This window comes from Chaetodon trifascialis, chromosome 12 (genome assembly GCF_039877785.1).
Source record: "Chaetodon trifascialis isolate fChaTrf1 chromosome 12, fChaTrf1.hap1, whole genome shotgun sequence".
In the NCBI taxonomy this organism is placed as follows: Eukaryota; Metazoa; Chordata; class Actinopteri; order Chaetodontiformes; family Chaetodontidae; genus Chaetodon; species Chaetodon trifascialis.
Genome location: NC_092067.1, coordinates 2,071,174 through 2,092,448, shown reverse-complemented (window position 1 = coordinate 2,092,448; position 21,275 = coordinate 2,071,174). Strand labels below are relative to the sequence as shown.

The window sequence follows — 21,275 nt, the reverse complement described above, 5'->3', positions numbered from 1 at the left end:
AGCTAAGGCCTCCAACCCTAAATCTGCTAAGGTTCTTCTCGAACTGATTGTGGATTGTGGTCTAACTGATGTCTGGCGGGAATTAAACCCAGGTGTTAGAGATTATACTTTTTTTTTTTTTTCAAATGTCCATAACTCTTATTCTCGATTAGATTACTTTTTTGTTCCCTCTAATTATATTTATACAATATCTGAGTGTAGAATAAATCCAGTTATCCTCTCAGACCATTCCAGAATCCATCTAACGATCCAATGCGATCAGAAAAGGTTTATCTCTAAGCGATGGAGATTTAATTCTTCTCTTCTTAAAGATAATGAATTTAAATCAAACACGTGTGTGGATAACAAACTATATTAAAGAAAATAATGATCCCTCCTTAAAGCCCAATATTATTTGGGAAGCGGCAAAAGCTACGTTAAGAGGACATCTTATCTCATACATCTCATTTAAAAATCACGAAAAACATCCCACTATAACTCTTCTCTTAAAAGAAAGCTAAAGATCACCAGCAGCCTCTGTACAAACAAATACAGATATATATATATATACACACACACACACACACACACACTCACATATACATATACACACACACACACACACACATATATATATATATATATATATATATATATATATATATATATGGGTCTCTTTGGGTCTCTGGTGCTGCCACACACATACAAAGTTTGAAATAAGACTGTCCATGCTTTTTGGAGTGACATACGGATCTCTGAAAGCACCCTGCCTGCAGCTTCAGAATGAGCCCATCAAAGTTATGTAACAAGCAGGCACATTTGCATATTCCCAACCACCACCCACTAGCCACCAGCCCCCTCCTCCTCTCCCCGGTGTCTCTCCAGCAACCAGATATACCATTACTTTCTCTCAGATCCGCCATTTTGTTTTTGTCAGCACCGTGTTAGGAATCATCATGTCAAGGTGCCACACGCATTGTTCTGTTGTAGTTTGGGAATTTGGGAAAATAATGCATTTAGAAATATTTCTAATCTTCATCACAGCACAATTTACACTCCAAGCCAACCAATCCGTGCAATGAGTTTCTTCTCTTCGAGTAATAGACATGAGTGATCCTTTTTTACATTGATGTAGCTGTGCCAACAGCTATACATGTGAGATAAAGTTGATGTCATTTCTCTCTCTTTATATAAGCCATCATTACAGTTACCTGCTGTTGATCAAGTGTAGCAGTGAGCTGTTCTTTTGTGCTTGACTTTATACTGTAACAGTGCTGCCATATTTTACTCCTAAGACATCCTTTATTAGTCACAGTCACACACAGAGTTACAGAGGGGGAAACTGCACATGCCATGCATTTGTGAAATTGGTTTCTCCGCATTTAACCGATCCCAGCGCGTCCTTCCTCCGCGGCAGACCAGGAATGGTGGGCTGCCAGCCGACAGCGGCACCCGGGGACCCAGTTCTCTTTGTCATCATTGGTCAGGTGGTGATCATCTCACCAACCCAGTGGTTGAATTTGATGATCGACACCTCTATTGACCAGTCAGAGTCAAGAGAATTGAGGGGCAGGACCCAAGTTCACCATAGAAAGACCAATGACGATCCAGAAGGAAGTAACCCCAGAGACAGTATATCGCATGAAGACTGCACCCCCCACTCTAGAAACCCCCTCAGCAAAAATCAGCAGACGCACGAAAGTGCACATACGCTATTTTTATGTTTTCATTACATGCCCATATAATTTCTTGGGGTAGGAATTATGTCTCGTTTGGGTGCTAGTGCTTGGTAGAGGCTTTTTGGTGGGTTTCTCCCCTTCATTCTGGTAGGATACAAGTTAGGATTGGTGCTTCCTAGCATGAACATTGACCAGCTGAACTGCAGGCATCTCACGCTGACCCCTGACTAACCATTTAGAAGTGTCCTGCTGAATTCTCTGAGTCTGAGGCTCTGTAGGAGCTTCCCCTCCTTCAGGATCCCATTCAGGTTCGAACATGTACGTTTGAACTACTGAAGCACTCTCTCCCCAGTACCACAGTAACACTTTATTGGTGGGACAGAAACAGCGCATTCTGAAAGGGACTGAAACAGAGGGAAATAGAGGGGGGCAAAAATCTTTTCCTAAAAACTATTTCCAGCATACAGCTTCAAAAACATGTTTTATGGAAATTATAGATCTATGTAACTTCTTGAAAAAGCCTCATAATATGGCACCTTCAAACTCCATCATTTAGGGAGCACCTCCTCCCCAACCTGGAGTGAGCAATCCACCCTTTTTCGGCTTGGAGGTGGTGATTCTCATCCCAGCCGCTTCACACTCGACTACAAACTGCCCCAGCAAGGGCTGGAGGTCATGGTTCGATGGCACCAAGAGGACTGCATTATACGCAAAAAGCAGAGGTCACCAAACCCAACACCTTCCACTACTCAGCTGTGCCTAGAAATTCTGTCCATAAAAGTTACAAACTGAACTGGCAGTTCAGTTCTGTGTGGTGTCTTCCCCTGCCATCTGATCCAACTCACCAGCAGGTGATAATCAGTTGCCAGCTCTGTTCCTTTGTTCACCCGAGTGTTCAAAATGTGTGGCCACAGGTCAAACAATATGACTCTAAAGTCGATCACTGACCTACCACCTAGGGTGTTCTGGTGCCAAGTGCATTGTGTTGGTTATTAACAAACTGCGACTTGCACAAAAGTCCAACAACTGAACACTGCTTGGGTTCAGATCAGGCAGGCAGTTCCTCCCAATCACACCCCTCCAGGTCACGCTCTCATTGCCAGTGTGAGCACTGAAGTCCCCCAGCAGGACAATAGAGTCCCCCATCGGGGCATTACCCAACACACGTCCTAAGGACTCCAAAAAGGGTGGGCTGTTTTGCACGTAAGCGCAAACAACAGTCGCTCCCCTAATCCGAAGGTGTAGGGAAGCAACCCTTTCGTCTACTGGGGTAGACCTCTGCCTCTCACCACGAGCAACTCCAGAGAGAGTCCAACCTCTCTCAAGGACTTGGGTTCCAGAGCCTGCAGTCGAGGTGAGCCCAACTATATCTAGTTGCTACTGCTTCCACAAGCTCCAGCTCCTTCCCCACCAGAGAGGTGACATTCCATGTCCCAGAAGCTAGTTTCTGTGTCCAGGGATCGGACTGCCACGGCCCCCGCCTTGGACAGCTGACTGATCCACTCTGCATTTAACCCCTATGGCTCCCCTGGAGATGGTGGGCCTGTTGGAAGGTGGACCCATGTCTTTGTTTCGGGCCGCATGGGCAAAGCCCCGGTCACCAGGCGCTGGCTGGCAGGCCCCATCCCCATGCCTGGCTCCAGGGTGGGACCCCAGTATCCCTCTGGGCATGGTACACTGATCCTTGCTGGTTACAATCATAAGGTCACTGGTCACTGACTCAAGACTTGAAAATATCATCAAAGTACCATTGAAAACACCCAGCATAGTTGCCAGAAACACAGCTTGAAACAGTAGTGTCCTTTGGCCACTGCCTCATAAGGGTTTGGTGTGGTCACTGGGATGAATCAGTTAGTAAAATGAGTTGGGATAGGGTAGGGACTTAACATTCCTCCTGAAGTTTTCATATGGTTATTCAGCTGTGTGTGCAATGCAATGATGTCACCTATCCAAATGACTGCCCTGCTATGTCCCTCCAACTAAGTGTTGACAGACACAGGATGTCAGCTACTTTCTTTCAATCTAATGCAGCAATGTGGCTGAAGTGAGATCAGAAAGTGTTTGTATGTGTGTAATCAAGTGTAAGTCAGTGTCACCCTGTTGATGCAAAGCATATGTGATCTCTTAGTTTGTGGTGGTGTGTGTGTGTTCATATATGGTCCTGTCTTAGCTTTTGTGCTGGCTTCAGCAAGCAAAGAAGATTAACAGAAATAAGCACATAAAGAGTGATACTGGACAGTCAGTAGTAACAACAGACTACACGTCAAGAGGTAAACCCTATAACATATTACTGTGCTTCAGGGTACAAACAAAAACTCCCCATTGACAAACATTTATCTACAGATGCAGCAGCCTCGAATTTCCCCTCCCAGCCAGAGGCCATCCAGCTCCCAGCCGGCTCCCAGCCGGCTGCCAGCCACCTACCAGCCCCCCCCCCCCTCTTGGGGGTGTGCCCAGAATCCACTATAAACACGCCTCTTCATTCAATTGCAGGTTGTCACCAAGAGATGGCGTGTCCCTCACAGGAACACATCTCAAGGGCAAAGATTTTTACTCCACTACATTCATCTGCTTTAGTAGGCTTATTTGTAGTTAGGCAGTCACAGTTACTCAACTATTTTACGTTGATTATTTAAATCAACTTAGAAAAATATTTCTCACACAAAGTCTTAAAAAAGTCTTACATGTGTTTCCATCAGCCTGTTTTAATGCATATTTTCGATTCCTAAGTTTTTCTCTTACAATATACCGTATGAATTTTTTTGTGATTGTTGCGATCAAAAAAAAAACCAAACTCATGTAAAAAAGTTGTATATAATCACTTCCTATATGATAATAAGCATACTTCACATTACAGAAACAGTCGAAAAGATTCAGTTCTCATCTTAAAAAAAAAAAAAAAAATGTTTTAACCTGAGAATGAGAAGCATCAGCTCAAAGTTACGAAATCATGCGGTGGAGATTTGGCGCAGTTGGTAGAGCGTCCGCCCCATGTATGAAGTTCTCTGCAGCGGCTACGGGTTCGATTCCCGCTTTCAGCCCTTTGCTGCATGTCATCTTCCCTCTCTTGAACCACTTTTATGGCTGCTCCTCAGCTGTCCTATACACTAAAGGCCAAAAAGCCCAAAACATAACTTCGAAAAAAAAAAAAAAGGTACAAAATCATTCCTGAGTCATAAAAGTGATGTAGCTTTACAAAACAGCCTGTGACTCCAAGAATAAACAGGCTCCATCTGTTTACATAGAGTTTGCTTTTGATAATTATCAACAAAAGTGATGACCTAATTTTACTTTACATGCGCTGGAACAGAGACAGAGCGCGTCATCTGGAGATTCCAGGGCTTGTCTATGTTTTCCACAACAGGCGCGCGGCTCTTGGCAAAAATAGACCAGGAAGCGGCCAGTAGACAGTCATATTAGTATTGGTTGAATATGCGCTAATTTTTGCGATCGCAAGATTTCCTGGTCGGACTGATAATATACATTTTGATGCATGAGGGAGGTGGGAAAGTTGGCTTATCCATAAATGTAATTAAGTGTAATGGAAACATTTAGTGAAGTCTATAAAGTAGCCAGCGACACAATATTAATATCTGTGGCACAAATTGATTTTTAATTACTGGAGGTATGCGCTCCCCTCAGCCCTCCACCTATTTTACTGGCCATAGCTAGTCTGTTGGACAGTGGGGGCTGGGAGCCTGTTTGGCTGGCGACCATCCATTGAGTTAGAACAAAGGATACACTGTAATGCAAATAATGACTTTTCAGCCAACAACGCGGCCGGCTCGACACTACACATGCCTGACAGAGTGACAGACAGGAGAACATCATGACGCCCATGGTGATGATGCGCGATGTGTCAGTGAAACTACAGGTTTACTCAGCTCTGAAATGTGCCGGGAGTTAATCGCTTCAAATGTACAAATGCAGTGAAGTTCACAAACCACCAACAGTTTATAGAATAGGATGGACTGTCTATCAGTGGCCATTAGAGCAGCTCTCTAATAATTAAAATAGATGTCACACTGTGCGGAAGAGCTTAATAAGTTAACAAGAGATTTGGCCACGACAGCTGAAATGTAAACTTCTGTGATGCAAAACTGTGTTTGCTTCTGATGTCTAAGTGTGAAGCGTTTTAAATCATGTGTACCTTCTTTGTACTCAGAAGCACATCAAGAATGCATTTTTACTCTGGAAAATATGAAAAATCAACAAAATATCACAGCCTAGAGAAGGATCACAAACTTTTCAATGTCTAATGTCAATTTACTAGTCGCCTTTATATTTATTTATTCACGTGCATAACGTGCTGTCTGCCACCAGCTTTGTGTGGAAATACTCAAAATATGAAACAATGAAACAATTGGATTTATACTTTATCCAAAATCGGGGTGAAATATTGCATGCCACGGATTAGATAGATACAGAAATCATCATCTGAGAAGTACTCATGATACTGATTTCACTGTTTATTGGCCGTTTGTGTCATGGTGGTGTTCTCCCTTCAGTCTCCTCTTTAGGAGGTGAAATGCATGTTCAATTGGGTTAAGATTTGGTGATTGACTTGGCCAGTCTAAAATTTTCCACTTTTTGCCCCTGATGAAGTCCTTTGTTTTGTTTGCAGTGTGCTTTGGGTCATTGTCCTACTGCAGGATCTCCTCCTGATTAGGTTGGATGCATTTCTCAGTAAATTGGCAGACAAAATGTTTCTGTACACTTCAGAATTCATTCTGCTGCTACCATCATCCATTACATCATCAATAAATATTACTGAGCCTGTTCCAGAAGCAGCCATGCACACCCAAGCCTTGACATTACCTCCTCTATGCTTCACAGATGAGCTTGTATGCTTCGGAGCAGTTCCTTTCTTTCCCCACACTTTGGCCTTCCCATCATTTTGGTAGTGATTAATCTTGGTCTCATCAGTCCACAAGATTGTGTTCCAGAAGTTTTTCGGCTCATCTCTGTACTTCTTTGTAAATTCCAATCTGGCCTTCCGATTCTTACTGCTGATGAATGGTTTGCATCTTGTGGTGTGGCCTCTATATTTATTCTTATGGAGTCTTCTGCAAACAGTGGATTGGGATACCTTCACCCCTGCACTCTGGAGGTTGTTGGTGATGTCACTTACTGATGTTTTTGGTGTTTTCTTCACAGCTCTCACAATTTTTCAGTCATCAATTACTGTTGTTTTCCTTGGCCAGCCTGTTCGATGTCTGTTGCTCTGTACACCAGTGGTTTCTTTCTTTTTCAGGACATTCCAAATTGTTGTGGTTGCTATGCCTAATGCTTGTCCAATGGCTCTTGTTGATTTTCTTTCTTTTCTAAGCTTTAAAATGGCTTCCTTTTCTCCCATAGACAGCTCTCTGGTCTTCATGTTAGTTTACCCTCTTTAACAAGAAATGGACTCTTAATAGGTTTAAACTAAGGCTAAAAACTTAGACTAGTCGTGCAGAGCTATTTAATGTTTGATGAATCAACCTAAAAGGCAACACCAGGGCAACAAGAAACACGTGTCAGTCACATGTTCCAATAGTTTTGCTCACTTGAAAAACGGGTGAGTTCAGGCTGTTTAAAGCATCTACAGTAGATGTAAATTTCGGGGAAGAAAAAAAAAAAGCTGAAATTCTGAACTCTTGTCTCATACTCATCTTTTGATCTTAAACCCAAATGTCTTTGGTCGGGTGGAACGGCAGAACAGTGGTAACACTGTCGCCTCACAGCTAAAAGGTCCCAGGCTCGATTCCCGGGGTGTCTGTGGGCACTGGGGGGCGTGTCCTCCACCATGCCTTCGGTGCATGCCTTTATCTCGAGGAAAGGGGCCTTTCTGTGTGGAGATTGCCCCATGTGCACCTGTGGTATCCTCCACAAAAAACCCCACTAAAAACATGCAAGAAGATCACCACCACAAAAGGAACTGGGTCCCCGGGTGCTGCTGTTGGCTGGCAGCCCTCCACTCCTGGTCTGCCGTGGAGGAAGGACTTAGCAGGATGGGTCAAATGCGGAGGAACAATTTCACCAAAAAGCATGGCATGTGCATATTGTGTGGTGATTAATAAAGTGTCTTCTTTTTCTTCTTCTTTAGTGAACAACAAAAACAAAGAAATTGGCCTTGCCGTTCCAGTACCTGGGGGGGGACTGTATGTCCTATAATACTTTTAAACACAACGTTTTTAGACAGCTCTTGGGTTATTTGAAAGGACCATTTATGTAGGTTCTGGGATGGAATATTTCATATGATTTGTATCAGAATTTTTACTTGTGATTTTAGAATCCCATTTCTGTGTAATTCTGATCAGGTTTGCCAGTGATTATTGTTTGGCTTGTTTGCATTCACCTGTCTCAATTCAGACTTAAAACTTGTGGATAAAAAAAGACACAAAAACCTTGAAATATCAAAAAAAAAAAAAAAAAAAAAGCAGAAGTAAAATTTGACTATGGAATAAATGAATGATGAACATGAAGCATGTGATTTAAGCCCCACTTCCAGTGAAGAAAACAAATCTTTGTGGAGCAATCCTCACATTAATACATGAAACTAACAGAAATGTCATATCTCCATCCTGTTCTCCACATGTGACTGGAGCTCTTTTAATGACGTCATATGATTGTGTCCTCTTATACAATGGTTGAATGACACCTGACTGGAGAATTATTTCCACCAGTTGTTTATCTTAATGAACTAGTTAACTAGTATTCATATATCAGTAGTAGATGGAAATGCACATTAATTTGCATTTTCTTCCTCACTTCTGTCATGTAGCATCATTTATGATAAATACAACAGCAGAAACAGTGCTATCCTCAAAAATAAATGGTAGCTTCAAGAAAGATGTTAATGCATGTCCACGTTAATGTGTGACCATACATATACACTGGCAATGTAAATGTGATGAAGTTACTGATTCATTTCTAATAAGCACTGATCAGTGACACTTGAAAAAGAAAAAGAAAAAAGATAGATGGTAAGTTCATACTCACAGCCAACAAGTGGAACTTTTGCCAGAATTACAATATGCTAAGTCCAAGATAGAGAGGTGGCGTTGAAACAGTATTTACTGTGCCAAAGAGGTGATGTCACTTGACAATGGTATTAGTGTTGGTCGACTACTTAAATCCTGTGCCCCATTCTTAAGTGACATTTTCACATATATTTTTCAGTTGTCCTTGTCACTGAACAAAGTTCCCTCTTTATGGAAGGAGTCCATTATTGTCCCTGTGGTGAAGGTATCATCACCAAAAACACTAAACGATTATCATCCTGTGGCCCTCACCTCAGTAGTGATGAAGAGTTTTGAGCATATGGTGAAAAAAAGCTTGCTCTCTATAACACAGGCAATTATTGACCCACTCCAATTCACCTATCAACCCAGGAAAGAGGTGGAGGATACTGTGGCAACACTGCTCAATTTCGTTGTCAAGCACCTGGAGGGTACAAAAACACATGCACGGCTATGCTTTGCTGATTTCTCATCAGCTTTTAACTGTATGCAGCCTCATGTTCTTGCCCAGAGGCTGTCAAAAATACCCAGCATTGATTCAGGAACTATATGCTGGTTAATTGACTTTTTAACAATGAGGCCACAGAGAACTCGGGTCAATGAAACCCTGCCTGAATCCCTGCTGTGTTCCACAGGCTCACCCCAGGGGTGCGTCCTGTCACCACTGTTGTTTATGCTCTACACCAATGACTGTAAGAGCATGTTTGAGTCAAGATACATATTAAAATATGCAGATGACTCGGTGATTGTCAGCCTTTTGCAGGACCAGGAGGTGGGCCATGGACCTGTTCTTGACTACTTTGTTAGATGGTGTGATGACTCTTACTTGCAACTTAACGTGTCAAAAACAAAGGATATGATTCTAGATTTTCGGAAGAATTCACCTGGCACCACCCCAACCTTTCTTAAAGGCACAGCAGTGGAAGTAGTCAGCCAGTATAAGTATTTAGGCACCATCTTGGACAATAAACTGTCTTTTGAAACAAACTCTGACGCCATCTGCAGGAAAGCAAACCCGAGGTTGTTTTATCTGAGGAAACTGAGGTGTTTTAACGTTGATAAGAAGCTGCTTAAAATGTTTTATTCTTCTTTTATTGAGTCTATTTTAACTTTTGCTTTCTTCTGCTGGTTTGGTAACCTCAGCATTTCAAATAAAAACAAGCTGAAGAATGTGGTCAAACTCTGCCAAAAAACAATCAGCTTTGACTTGTATGATCTTGATCATCTGTATCAAGCCAGAGCCACTCAGAGGGCAAAGGTTATTTTGTTGAACCTTCTCCATCCTCTCCATACAGAGTTCCAGCTTCTTCCTTCTATGAGAAGGTACTTTTTCCCCTGTGAGGTCAAATCCAACAGATACCTTAAATCATTCATCCCATCCGCGATTAAGTTTTTAAACAGTCTATAGTGGGAACAATACATCTACTAATTGTGATGAATTTTTACTGTATTTATTGTATTATTGTATTATTGCATTGTGTGAGTGATGTGAGATATGTATGCTTGTATGTATGTTGTTGCAAATAAAATTGCTCTTCGGGGACATTAAAGTTTTTCAAATCAAATCAAATGTTGAAAAAACACACAGATTTATTCCATATACTTTTTTCAGAAAAACTTAATTCAGGTAAGCGTAATTCAGAGTGCTTTGCATATGACTGACAGGGTGATGATATAAAAATGTTCAGTTAGGCACACAAATAGAAATGATAAAAGTGAAATAATATAAACAATAAAATAGATGAAAGAAAATATAATACACGAAAGACACTACATTATTAAAATGATGCCAGACTATATTAACTAGAATTTTGATATCATCTGAAACAATTTTTTGATTAATAAAGTGACAGAAAAATATCTGCAATGATTGTAAATTTTGTAATCAAAAAAGGCCATAAATTCAGTGGTTCCTGCCTCTCAAATTTGAATTTTGGTGGTTTTGATAAATTGAACAGATTGGATGAAGAAGAATGTAGAATGAACAATGATGGGCATTTGTTTTTACTTTTTTCTGACATAGGCAAAATAATTGATTAAGAAAGAAAAATGTCAAACTATTAACTAGTTGCAAAAAATTTTGATATTATTCTTGATATATATATTAGTCAGATATAATTTAATGTTATCTACATGTTGGTCAGCATTACTCAGTATTATGCCTGGCTTAAACATGTGAGCCTCTATAAGTTCTAATGCGTCAGAGAAGTTATGTAGATTGCTTGAGTAGGCACTCTATACAGAGATGGACCGAGGACAGTGGGAGTGATCACTGAGAAACTAAACCTGATCTTATGGTTTCATCCTCTCTGAATGCAGACTGCTGAGCATCTTGTCATTACTACTTTGCCCTTTGACCCAGCCATAGCTTGAATGGGTGAGTGAGCTCAGGACTGTACTGGAGGCTTCAGACACCCACAGATGCTGAAATGAGAAAGGCAGCAGACAAGGTAAAGGTCAGAGCTTTTCTTTTCACTCAAAGGTCCTGCTAAGATGGTCAGAGGCTCGGGCACTTTGGTCTTTTGTATACTGTAGAGTGACTTGTTAATAGAAACGAGGGCTGTAAGCACACAGGAACTCATTTTGGGCCAGAGGGGGGTTTGCTCAGAGTCTCTCTCTCTCTCTCTCTCTCTCTCTCTCTCTCTCTCTCTCTCTCTCTCTCTCTCTCTCTCTCTCTCTCTCACTCACACTCACAGAGCTTCTCTCACACTGTGTAGTTTTAGTGTATTCTGTGTGGAGTGTTGTTTGGAGGAACATCACCAGCATGTAGATCAATGTGGACTTGCACAAGAAATCAGATTTGACCTCTTGACCTCTTGCCTTTGACTGTGGGAAGGAGACCAAGTGAACATGATGAGGTTAGGCTGTGTGTCAGCACCGAGCTGGTAGTGTAAGAAAAGCATGACAAGTGAGCCAGAAAGGACAGTGTACAAGGAGGGAGGTAGTGTTTTACAGCAGTGGTAAGGATGGTAAACAAGGCTTGTCAGTATGTCTTTGTTTCTCTAAAGTGGAGTGATGTGTGGCAACAGATGAGGCACTGGCAATTTACCCTTACTGCCCTTCTCCTTGTCATCTGACAGGGAAGTAGGAGACTGAGAAGTAGAAAGCTAGCATTTGCACATATAAAAGGATATATTTACCTTTCGTACCATATTTTCCATCTCCTCAATGTTAACCTGTGTTTTTTTTCTAGGTCACTGATTGTCAAAATATATTCTCATGTTTTATATATTTTACATGTTTATCATATTTTCATGATGCACTTAAATAGGGCTGGGTGGTATGCTATATATCACGCAATGGTAGAAGTGTGTCCACTGGTAATGATGTAGCAGTAGCTGTTTTTACTGCAGGAGCTATCCCTTATGCTGTTTGTGCACACTGTCATTCAGTGTATGCACTGCTACCCTGCTACACAGTGAGCCAGTGGGCGTGTTGATGACTCTAGAAGTGTAACTGTTTCATACTCTTTTTCTGCTTGTCTGTATATTATTTTTCACTCTTTTGTTGACATCACAGACACATCCGAGTACAGGTAGTATTGATATCAACACAAAGCAGTCATCACTACGGATGAGTCCTCTTCCTCCCCCTGCATGCTCTACCCAGGCACCAACCGTAGCCAAGACCAAACAGAGTCTGTCCAGTAAGCAGGTATCCTTCCGACATGCACAAATGTGCTACATGTGTGAATGGGCAACCCTGGACAATGTCAGGACCTTATTCTGTGGACATTGTCCAGAGTTCATATGAGAAAACAGCTTAAGTTTCTCTGCTATACATTTGAGGCAGGCAGCGTGATGTAACAATCCAACAGGACACTGTCTCATTCTCAGATGACATGAATGCCACAGTTGGCGACGATAATGCACCTCTATTGCATCTCTGTTGTTCTCATTTTGAGCCTTAAAGCTCCCAGTTGAAAGAAAGTTAGTTTTACTCTTTTTTTAACTCGTGTTGTCTTGTGAGGCAGCTATTTCTGTTTGTAGAAGTTCCAAATGAGAGAAGACAATAATCAGATGTGATGAAGTATGGAGCGGTTTCAGCCATTATTTAATTTAATTTATCTAATGATTGCTACAACATGATTTATATTGTTACTGTAATATAAAAATTACATATGCTGTGATAGAGGATTTTGGCTATATTGCCCACCTCTATACTTAATTCATTACTCAGGTTATTGCCTAGTGTCATGTTCAGACACTTATATTAAAGCAGAGTAAATATTAAATATTGATGTTGCCTCAATTCTCAATGCTGACAACAGACGAAACCATATTTTGCACCACACCACAAAGTAGACACTGTGCCTTCATGTCAACTTGCAGCTGAAAATTTTTCATTATGATTCATATGTTGACTTTTTTTTTTCAATTCATTGATCGGTTGCTGACTGTATTGTCAGAAAGCTGAGAGTGACTCTTAGGACTCTATTTTCATCCCTGCCGCTGGTGGGGAGCAGGGTGCACACCCCGCACAGTGGAATTTTTGCACAGCGCAGGCAGGCGCGCAGCGCACTTGGTATTTTGGTAAACCAAGGCGCACAGAGGTGCGCCAGGATGGGTGTTGCGGTGCAGTGGGGGGAGGCGTCGTCATTATCAGCTGGCGGATTTGGAATTTTGGTCCACGCAAGCGGCGTAAAAGTGCGCTGAAAGCTTGGCACCCCGGACCTGGCCAACTCTATGCGCCAGCAGCGCACCGTTGGGCAAGTGGATTTTTGTAAACCGGTGGAGTCATGCGACCATGTCACCAATACCTCACAGGCAGGTTTCCACAGTGTCTGGCATTTCACTGCGATCAATAATTAGCAACAGCCACGATTCAATGCAACTATCTGAGTCAGTATGCAGTCAGACCTAAATTTATATATTTTGATCAGTATCTCATCTGACCACATCGCAAACGCGTTCGGCACGCGTAATGGTTGCTCAACCTGACCGAATGTACACAGGTGAAACAGGGATGTCTGGTGATCTGTGGTGACAAACGTGTATGCCAATTTCCCCGGGTCGGCACATGACTCGTTCATCCTGGCGAATTCTAGCATCCCTACAGTCTTTCAGGGGGACACCCCTTCGGATGGGTGGCTGCTAGGTGATAACGGCTATCCACTGAAAATGTGGTTGATGACGCCATATATCACACCTTCAACAAGACGGCAGCGTGGTTTTAACGGTGTTTTCAGCAGTGCTCGGTCAGTCATCGAACACACATTAAAAAGAAAATGCATTTTAGATGTCTGGATTGGACAGGTGGTTCATTAACACACAGCCCTCAGAGTGTCGCTGCATTCTTCGTGGCATGTTGCGTTTTACACAACATGGCTGTACGACGTGGATGTCACTATGAACTCATGGAGGAAACATTAAGGGACTTGAGAGAGGCCGAACTGCATGTGCTGTGTCAACTGGGAGAGCAGCAGAGCGCACAGGAGAGGAGGGAGCGCCTCACTGCCCAGCTTTGTCATTAAGTGAGTATTTGCGGTTACATCAGTTCAAAAAAATCTGACAATCAATAATTTTCCACACTAAACAGATAGACAGTATTGAAATAAATTTCGCGAGGCTGTAGATTCGGCCACTGCGAACCTGGACCTCCCGGACCCGAATGTCAGTCTCCTCCTCGGAGAAGTTTGGTCATCAGACAGTTTCAAAATTGAAGAGCATGATAGTGTTGTTGCTTGTTGTATGGTAATATTATTAGACTGAAGATAACTGCTGCCTCTGGAGGCATGATGTTGAATGTTGGTTACTCTTAGCTTTAGCTATCAATTTGATTGTTACAGTGAAAATTTTTCTCAACTTTCTTAGCTTTGGTGAGCTAATCTCTGTCTCTCACATATGTCTTCTTTGTTGTTATCTTGATGATTAAATGTCTGAAAGAGTCCATTTTAGTCCATCAGTACAGTCACTAGCTTCACATTAGTTTGTAGCAGCAGTCCATGCTGAGGAGAGAGCAGTTAGCTTTCCAGTTAGCCTGGCAAAATTCAAAACTGCAAAAGTAAGCAACCACCAGTATCATGCCGGTTACTCTTAGTGTTAACTACAAACTTGATTGACATTGTAGTGTCACAATGTCCATTTAAATGTCTGCTTCAGCAGTAGGACAACTGAACACTACAAACAAATCAACAAATATGTTTAATTAAATTTGAGAGGCAACACGTTTTCTAGGATCTACAAACAAGTCCAGTTGCCCTTGATTCAACCTTCCCTGAATAGCCATGACCTGGGTAACTGAGAAACTTCACGGACTCTCCTACGTGTGTGAAACGGCTATTCCGGACAATGTCCAGACCTCTCTCCAATCCCATTCGGACCCCCAAGACTAGATTCACCCCCGCCATCTGAGCCCTAAATGACAGGACTGCAAGGTATTGTGATGTGTGTTTATATGTTGGAGGAGGATTAATGGCCACGTGTTCATTTACACATCTCTGCAATCATATAAACATACTGATATATGTGGGTGTGTTTGTCTGTGCATACACGCATTGTTTGTGTGCCAAATCTCAGCTCAGTGGCCTCATTAACTGTCAGAGACTGCAGTCTGGGCTAGGAGGAAATGGCCAAGCCAATATGCTGACAACTGTGCAGATTCACTTCACAGAGAACACACACACACACACACACACACACACACACACACACACACACACACACACACACACACACACCACTCCCTTGTCTGTCTTGATTGTGATTAATTGCTCTGAGAAACAAGATTGGACTTTTCAGCAGAGAAATGACAAATTCATAGTTGTTTTGTTGGTAAAAATCCAGCGTTTTTTCTATTGCACTTATCTCACCCTTTTATTATTTAAATGCATGGCAGTGTTAATCAAAAGTTTCATTGATTTCATTGATTTCCCTGTGCTGAAGCTCTGCAGTGTTGAGCTATGTCTTGGAGTTGTGTTTAGTACAGGGAGGATTTCAGGGATTTAATATCAGAGTTTCCAGTCCTCATTTCTGAGGATCCTTTCGTTTATGGTCAGCTGAGTGCATCTGAGTAGCAGAGGCTGATGGCTGTGGTTGGATTCCCAGTAGAGAGGCTTCAGGCTTTCTGGAGGGTCAGGGAAAGGCATTTTTCTGTTCAGTATATGAGGCTGTGGTGCTGACCACTGTTTTGTGGCTGTTTGAATATAGACTAGTCTAACATAGGATACAGTATTCAGCCCTGTCCTAAATTTGAACTCAAAATACAAGCTTTACTGATGACTTCATGCAGCAGTGACCATACAACTAATTGTAAAACCTGTGTTTTTGCCCTGCACCATGGAGAGTAAAGATAACTTGTGTTTGACTGGATCATTGCAATTTGAACTGGGATGATTGGCAGAATTTATAATTTCCCTCCGCCCTTCGCTTTGATACAAAACTATTCTGCACATGAAATCAAGTCTGAAAGCACCTAAATTAAACCAAATGAAAAGGCAAAGATAATCAGGCCTTCTGTTTAGAATTTCACAGCATTTTATTAATGAGAATGTCCAATATTGCATCAGTGCAGTTTATTAAAAAATAATGGGATCACTCTTAAAAGTCATATGTCTAACACTTTAAGCCCAATTATACAGTATAACTGGTCATTCTGATTAGTTTTATTGGCATGATTACCATATACAAATGAGAACATAGTAAAGACATCAGTTTTTAGGACTTGGTTTATCTCATGCTTGTTGTTTGTTGTGCTACTGTTATTAAGGTTAAGAATACATTTCCCTTAAATTCGTTTGCTTAGGATTCTTATTCTTCAGTGAAGAGTTTTGCAATTTGGTTTGTTAAAGAAGGTAAATATTTCAGTTTCAATAGTTAGTAATATTTTCATCACTTTTTAACCTCTGCTGTATGGAAAATCTCTGAAAGCTTCAGCTCTTTAGGCACTGAAAGAGCCATGTGCTTATCTATTTTGTGCCCCAAAACAAGTAGATTTACATACGTATAGCCGAGTGAAACCAAGCCCTTACTCTTGAACTGGACCGTGAGGCGGTAGAGGCCCAGTGCAGCACTATATAATTTAGCCACTGGCAGCATTGTGTGATGCGCACTGGCCAAAAAAAAAAAAAAAAATCCCATACACAATCATTAGAAAAGGAATTCTCAGTGTCACAAACTCCCCAAACTCTTTATATACTCGAAATTTTATCCATTTGGCCCAATAACATTTGAAGAGTTTAGAAGAGCTGCATGATTAAATTATTTTATTCCATTCATGTGTGTGGGCTCTCAAGTCTTGAACGCACATTCTCTCAAGAAATGCTTTAATATGTTTGCTTTATGAGGTCCAAAATGCAGAAATGTGAGCTATTGTTTTGTTGACAGTAGTACTGCAAGCAATAAAGAAAATTGGTTATCTGATTGACAGTTTTTTTTTCTACAATTTAAACAATACAGCAGTTTTGATAATCAAATACTTGAGTTATATGCCAAGCAGAAATGCAAAACACCTGCCTTTACAGCTCCTAAATTTTAGAATTTCCTTTTTTTCTGTAATGAATAGCTGTGAATGATGATGATGATGATGATGATGATGATGATGATGATGATGATGATACTTTATTCAACCCCAAGGGAAATTCACAAATTCCAGCATATTCCACAAATTTAAAGTAAAAGACATGCAATAAATAATCCAAAAGACACAGCAAGCAAAGAAAAGTTAAAAGTAAAAATGTCCAGTGCAAACAGAATGCAAGTTAAGGTGCATGTTGAACAGAGTGTTGTACAGATTCCATTCAGAACATTGATGCTGATTGTTGACATTAATGTGCAGCAGCCTGTCATTAAAGCTGCTCCTCTGCCTGGAGATGGCACTGCGCGGCGGATGCATGTGTGCAGTGTGCTGAGGAGACATGTCTCCACTGCTACATAGGAGAGGACACGTTCCACCACAGTCTGGTAGAACATCTGCAGCATCTTTTTGCAGATGTTGAAGGACGCCAGCCTTCTGGGGAACTACTGTCGGCTCTGTCCTCTCCTGCACAGAGCATCTGTGTTGGCAGTCCAGTCCATTTTATTATCCAGCTGCACTCCCAGGTATTTGTAGGTCCGTACAAACTCCACACAGTCCCCTTTGATGGTCACAGGCTCCGGATGAGGCCTGGGCCTCCTGAAGTCCACCACCATCTCCCTGGTCTTGGTGGTTTTGAGGTGCAGGTGGTTGGAGTTGCACCATGTGACGAAGTCCTGGATCAGTGTCCTGTACTCCTGCTCCTGTCCACTCCTGATACAGCCCACAATAGCAGTGCTGTCTGCGAACTTTTACACGTGGCAGGACTCTGAGTTGTGTTTGAAGTCTGATGTGTACAGGGTGAACAGGAATGGAGAGAGCACGGTCCCTTGCAGTGCTCCTGTGCTGCAAACCACGGTGTCAGACCTGCAGTCCCGCAGTCTCACATACTGAGGTCTGCCTGTCAGAGTGTCTGTAATCCAGACCACCAGGTGTGAGCCTACTCCCATCTCTGTCAGTTTATCTCTGAGGAGCAGAGGCTGGATGGTGGAGGATTTTGGAGAAGTCCAAAAATGTAATCCTCACAGCACTGCTGCCCCTGTCCAGGTGAGAGAGGGATCGGTTTAACAAGTAGAAAATGGCATCCTCCACTCCCACCTTCTCCTGGTAAGCAACCTGCAGAGGGTTGAGGGCGTGGCGCACCTGTGGCCTCAGGTGGTGTAGCAACAGCCACTCTGTGGTCTTCATCACATGTGATGTCAGGGCGACTGGCTTGAAGTCATTCAGCTCCTCAGGTTTTGGTCTCTTTGGGACTGGGATGATGCAGGATGTTTTGCACAGCTGAGGGACCCTCCCCTGCTCCAGGTTCAGGTTGAAAATGCGCTATAGGGGGTCCCCCAGCTCCAGCGTGCAGGCCTTCAGCAGTCGAGGGAATACTCCATCTGGACCCGCTGCCTTGCTGGGATGAAGCCTCCTCGGCTCTCCACACACCTGGGCTGCTGTGATCTTGAGGAGGCAGCGGGGTGGTGCTGTATGCATCCTTTACATTTGCATACAGTAGGTCAATAGTCCTATTTCCCCTGGGGTTACAGTCCACATACTGGAAGAAAGCAGGTAGCATTGTGTCCAGAGTCACATGATTAAAGTCCCCAGAGATCAACACAATGGCCTCAGGATGCTGTGTTTGTAGATTGGCGACAGCGGAATGAATGGTGTCACACGCTGCCTCTGTGTCAGCCTGTGTAGGAATGTAAACAATAACAACAATGGCGTGTCCAAACTCTCTGGGCAGATAATAATGATGCAAACTTACAGCCATAAGTTCGATGTCCCTGCAGCAGAGGGAGATTTTGGTGCTTACATACCCAGGATTACACCACCTTGTGTTGATGTACAGGTGCTGGTCATAAAATTAGAATATCATGGAAAAGTTGATTTTTTTCAGTAATTCCATTCAAAAAGTGAAACTTGTATAATGTATACATTCATTTCACACAGGCTGACATATTTCAAGTATTTACTTCTTTTAATATTGATGATTATACCTGACAACTAATGAAAATCCCCAATTGAGTATCTCAGAAAATTAGAATATTGTGGAAAAGGTCAATATTGAAGATATCTGGTGCCACACTCTAATCAGCTAATTAACTCAAAACACCTGCAAAGGCCTTTAAATGGTCTCTCAGTCTAGTTCTGTAAGCTACACAATCATGGGGAAGACTGCTGACCTGACAGTTGTCCAAAAGACAATCATTGACACCTTGCACAAGGAGGGCAAGTCCCAAAAGGTCATTGCTAAAGAGGCTGGATGTTCACAGAGCTCTGTGTCCAAGCACATTAGTAGAAAGGCAAAGGGAAGGAAAAGATGTGGTAGAAAAAAGTGTACAAGCAATAGGGATAACCGCACCCTGGAGAGGATAGTGAGACAAAACCCATTCAAAACTGGGGGGGAGATTCACAAAGAGTGGACTGCAGCTGGAGTCAGTGCTTCAAGAACCACCACTCACAGACGTATGCAAGACATGGGTTTCAGCTGTCGCATTCCTTGTGTCAAGCCACTCTTGAACAAGAGGCAGCGTCAGAAGCGTCTCACCTGGGCTAAAGACAAAAAGGACTGGACTGCTGGAGTGGTCCAAAGTCATGTTCTCGGATGAAAGTAAATTTTGCATGTCCTTTGGTAATCAAGGTCCCAGAGTCTGGAGGAAGAGAGGAGAGGCACAGAATCCACGTTGCCTGAGGTCGAGTGTCAAGTCAGTCACAGTCAGTGATGGTTTGGGGTGCCATGTCATCTGCTGGTGTTGGTCCACTGTGTTTCCTTAGGTCCAAGGTCAATGCAGCTGTCTATCAGGACGTTTTGGAGCACTTCATGCTTCCTGCTGCTGAACAACTTTATGGAGATGCAGATTTCATTTTTCAACAGGACTTGGCACCTGCTCACACTGCCAAAGCTACCAGTACCTGGTTTAAGGACCATGGTATCCCTGTTCTTGATTGGCCAGCAAACTTCCCTGACCTTAACCCCATAGAAAATCTATGGGGTATTGTGAAGAGGAAGATGCGAGATGCCAGACTCAACAACACAGAAGAGCTGAAGGCCACCATCAAAGCAACCTGGGCTCTCATAACACCTGAGCAGTGCCACAGCCTGATCGACTCCATGCCACGCCACATTGCTGCAGTAATTTAGGCAAAAGGAGCCCCAACTCAGTATTGAGTGTTGTACATGCTCATACTTTTCATGTTTATACTTTTCAGTTGGACAACATTTTTAGAAATCCTTTTTTTGTATCAGTCTTAAGTGATATTCTAGTTTTCTGAGATACTGAAATTTGTATTTTCATTAGTTGTTAGTTTAAAATCATCAAAATTAAAGAACTACACATTTGAAATATATCAGTCTGTGTGTAATGAATGAATATAATATACAAGTTTCACTTTTTGAATGGAATTACTGAAATAAATAAACTTTTCCATGATATTCTAATTTTATGACCAGCACCTGTATATAGCGAGTCCTCCTCCTTTTCTCTTCCCGCAGGCTTTTGTGTCTGTCTGCCCTGACTGTGCTGAAGCCAGGTAGCTCCACGTTAAGATCCGGGATGTTTGTAGTCAGCCAATTTTCAGAAAAGCACAGCAAACTGCACTCCCTGTAGGTCTTGACATTTTTCACCAGCGCAGCCAGTTCATCGATTTTGTTTGGTAGTGAGTTCACATTTCCCATGATCACCGAAGGTACTGAAGGCTTTATCTCCACTTTCTCACCAGCCGCTTAGCCTTTAGCTTAGCGCTGGTTCTGCAGCCTCGATACAGCTTCCTCACCTGGTCAGGTAACTGGGGAACCGCACCAGACTTTGTAGAGCAAATCCATATCCATAGGATAGAGGGTAATCAGCGAAAAAAAAAAACAAAACTAGCACATAGCACACACCTGCTGGAAGGGCTGCCAGTCGCGATGGCGCAAGTTCTCAGTGATTCTCTATTTTCTCACATTGTAAACACCTTTGGGTTTTGGACAGTTGGTCACACAAATAAAGATACTTAAATTTAATGAACCAAACATTCATCAATTATATGAGAAAATAATTGGCAGGGTAATTGACAATGAAAATAATCATTCCAGTACCGTGCAGTTCGAATTGTTAATTGTGAATACCTTTGAGTT

At 42.3% G+C, this 21,275-nt stretch overlaps 1 protein-coding gene across 25 annotated transcripts in view; it reads left to right on the top strand.

The window, feature by feature from the left end:
• The window catches only part of caska (calcium/calmodulin-dependent serine protein kinase a), a 239,352-nt gene that overhangs the window by 41,476 nt on the left and 176,601 nt on the right, over positions 1-21,275 (top strand). Inside the window, exon 2 of one of the 25 annotated variants that reach the window (XM_070975881.1) lies at positions 10,979-11,109. The exons of the other annotated variants lie outside the window; for them this stretch is intronic. The gene's annotated coding sequence lies outside the window, so the exon portion shown is untranslated. The remainder of the gene's footprint in view (positions 1-10,978; positions 11,110-21,275) is intronic. 25 annotated transcript variants of the gene reach the window in all.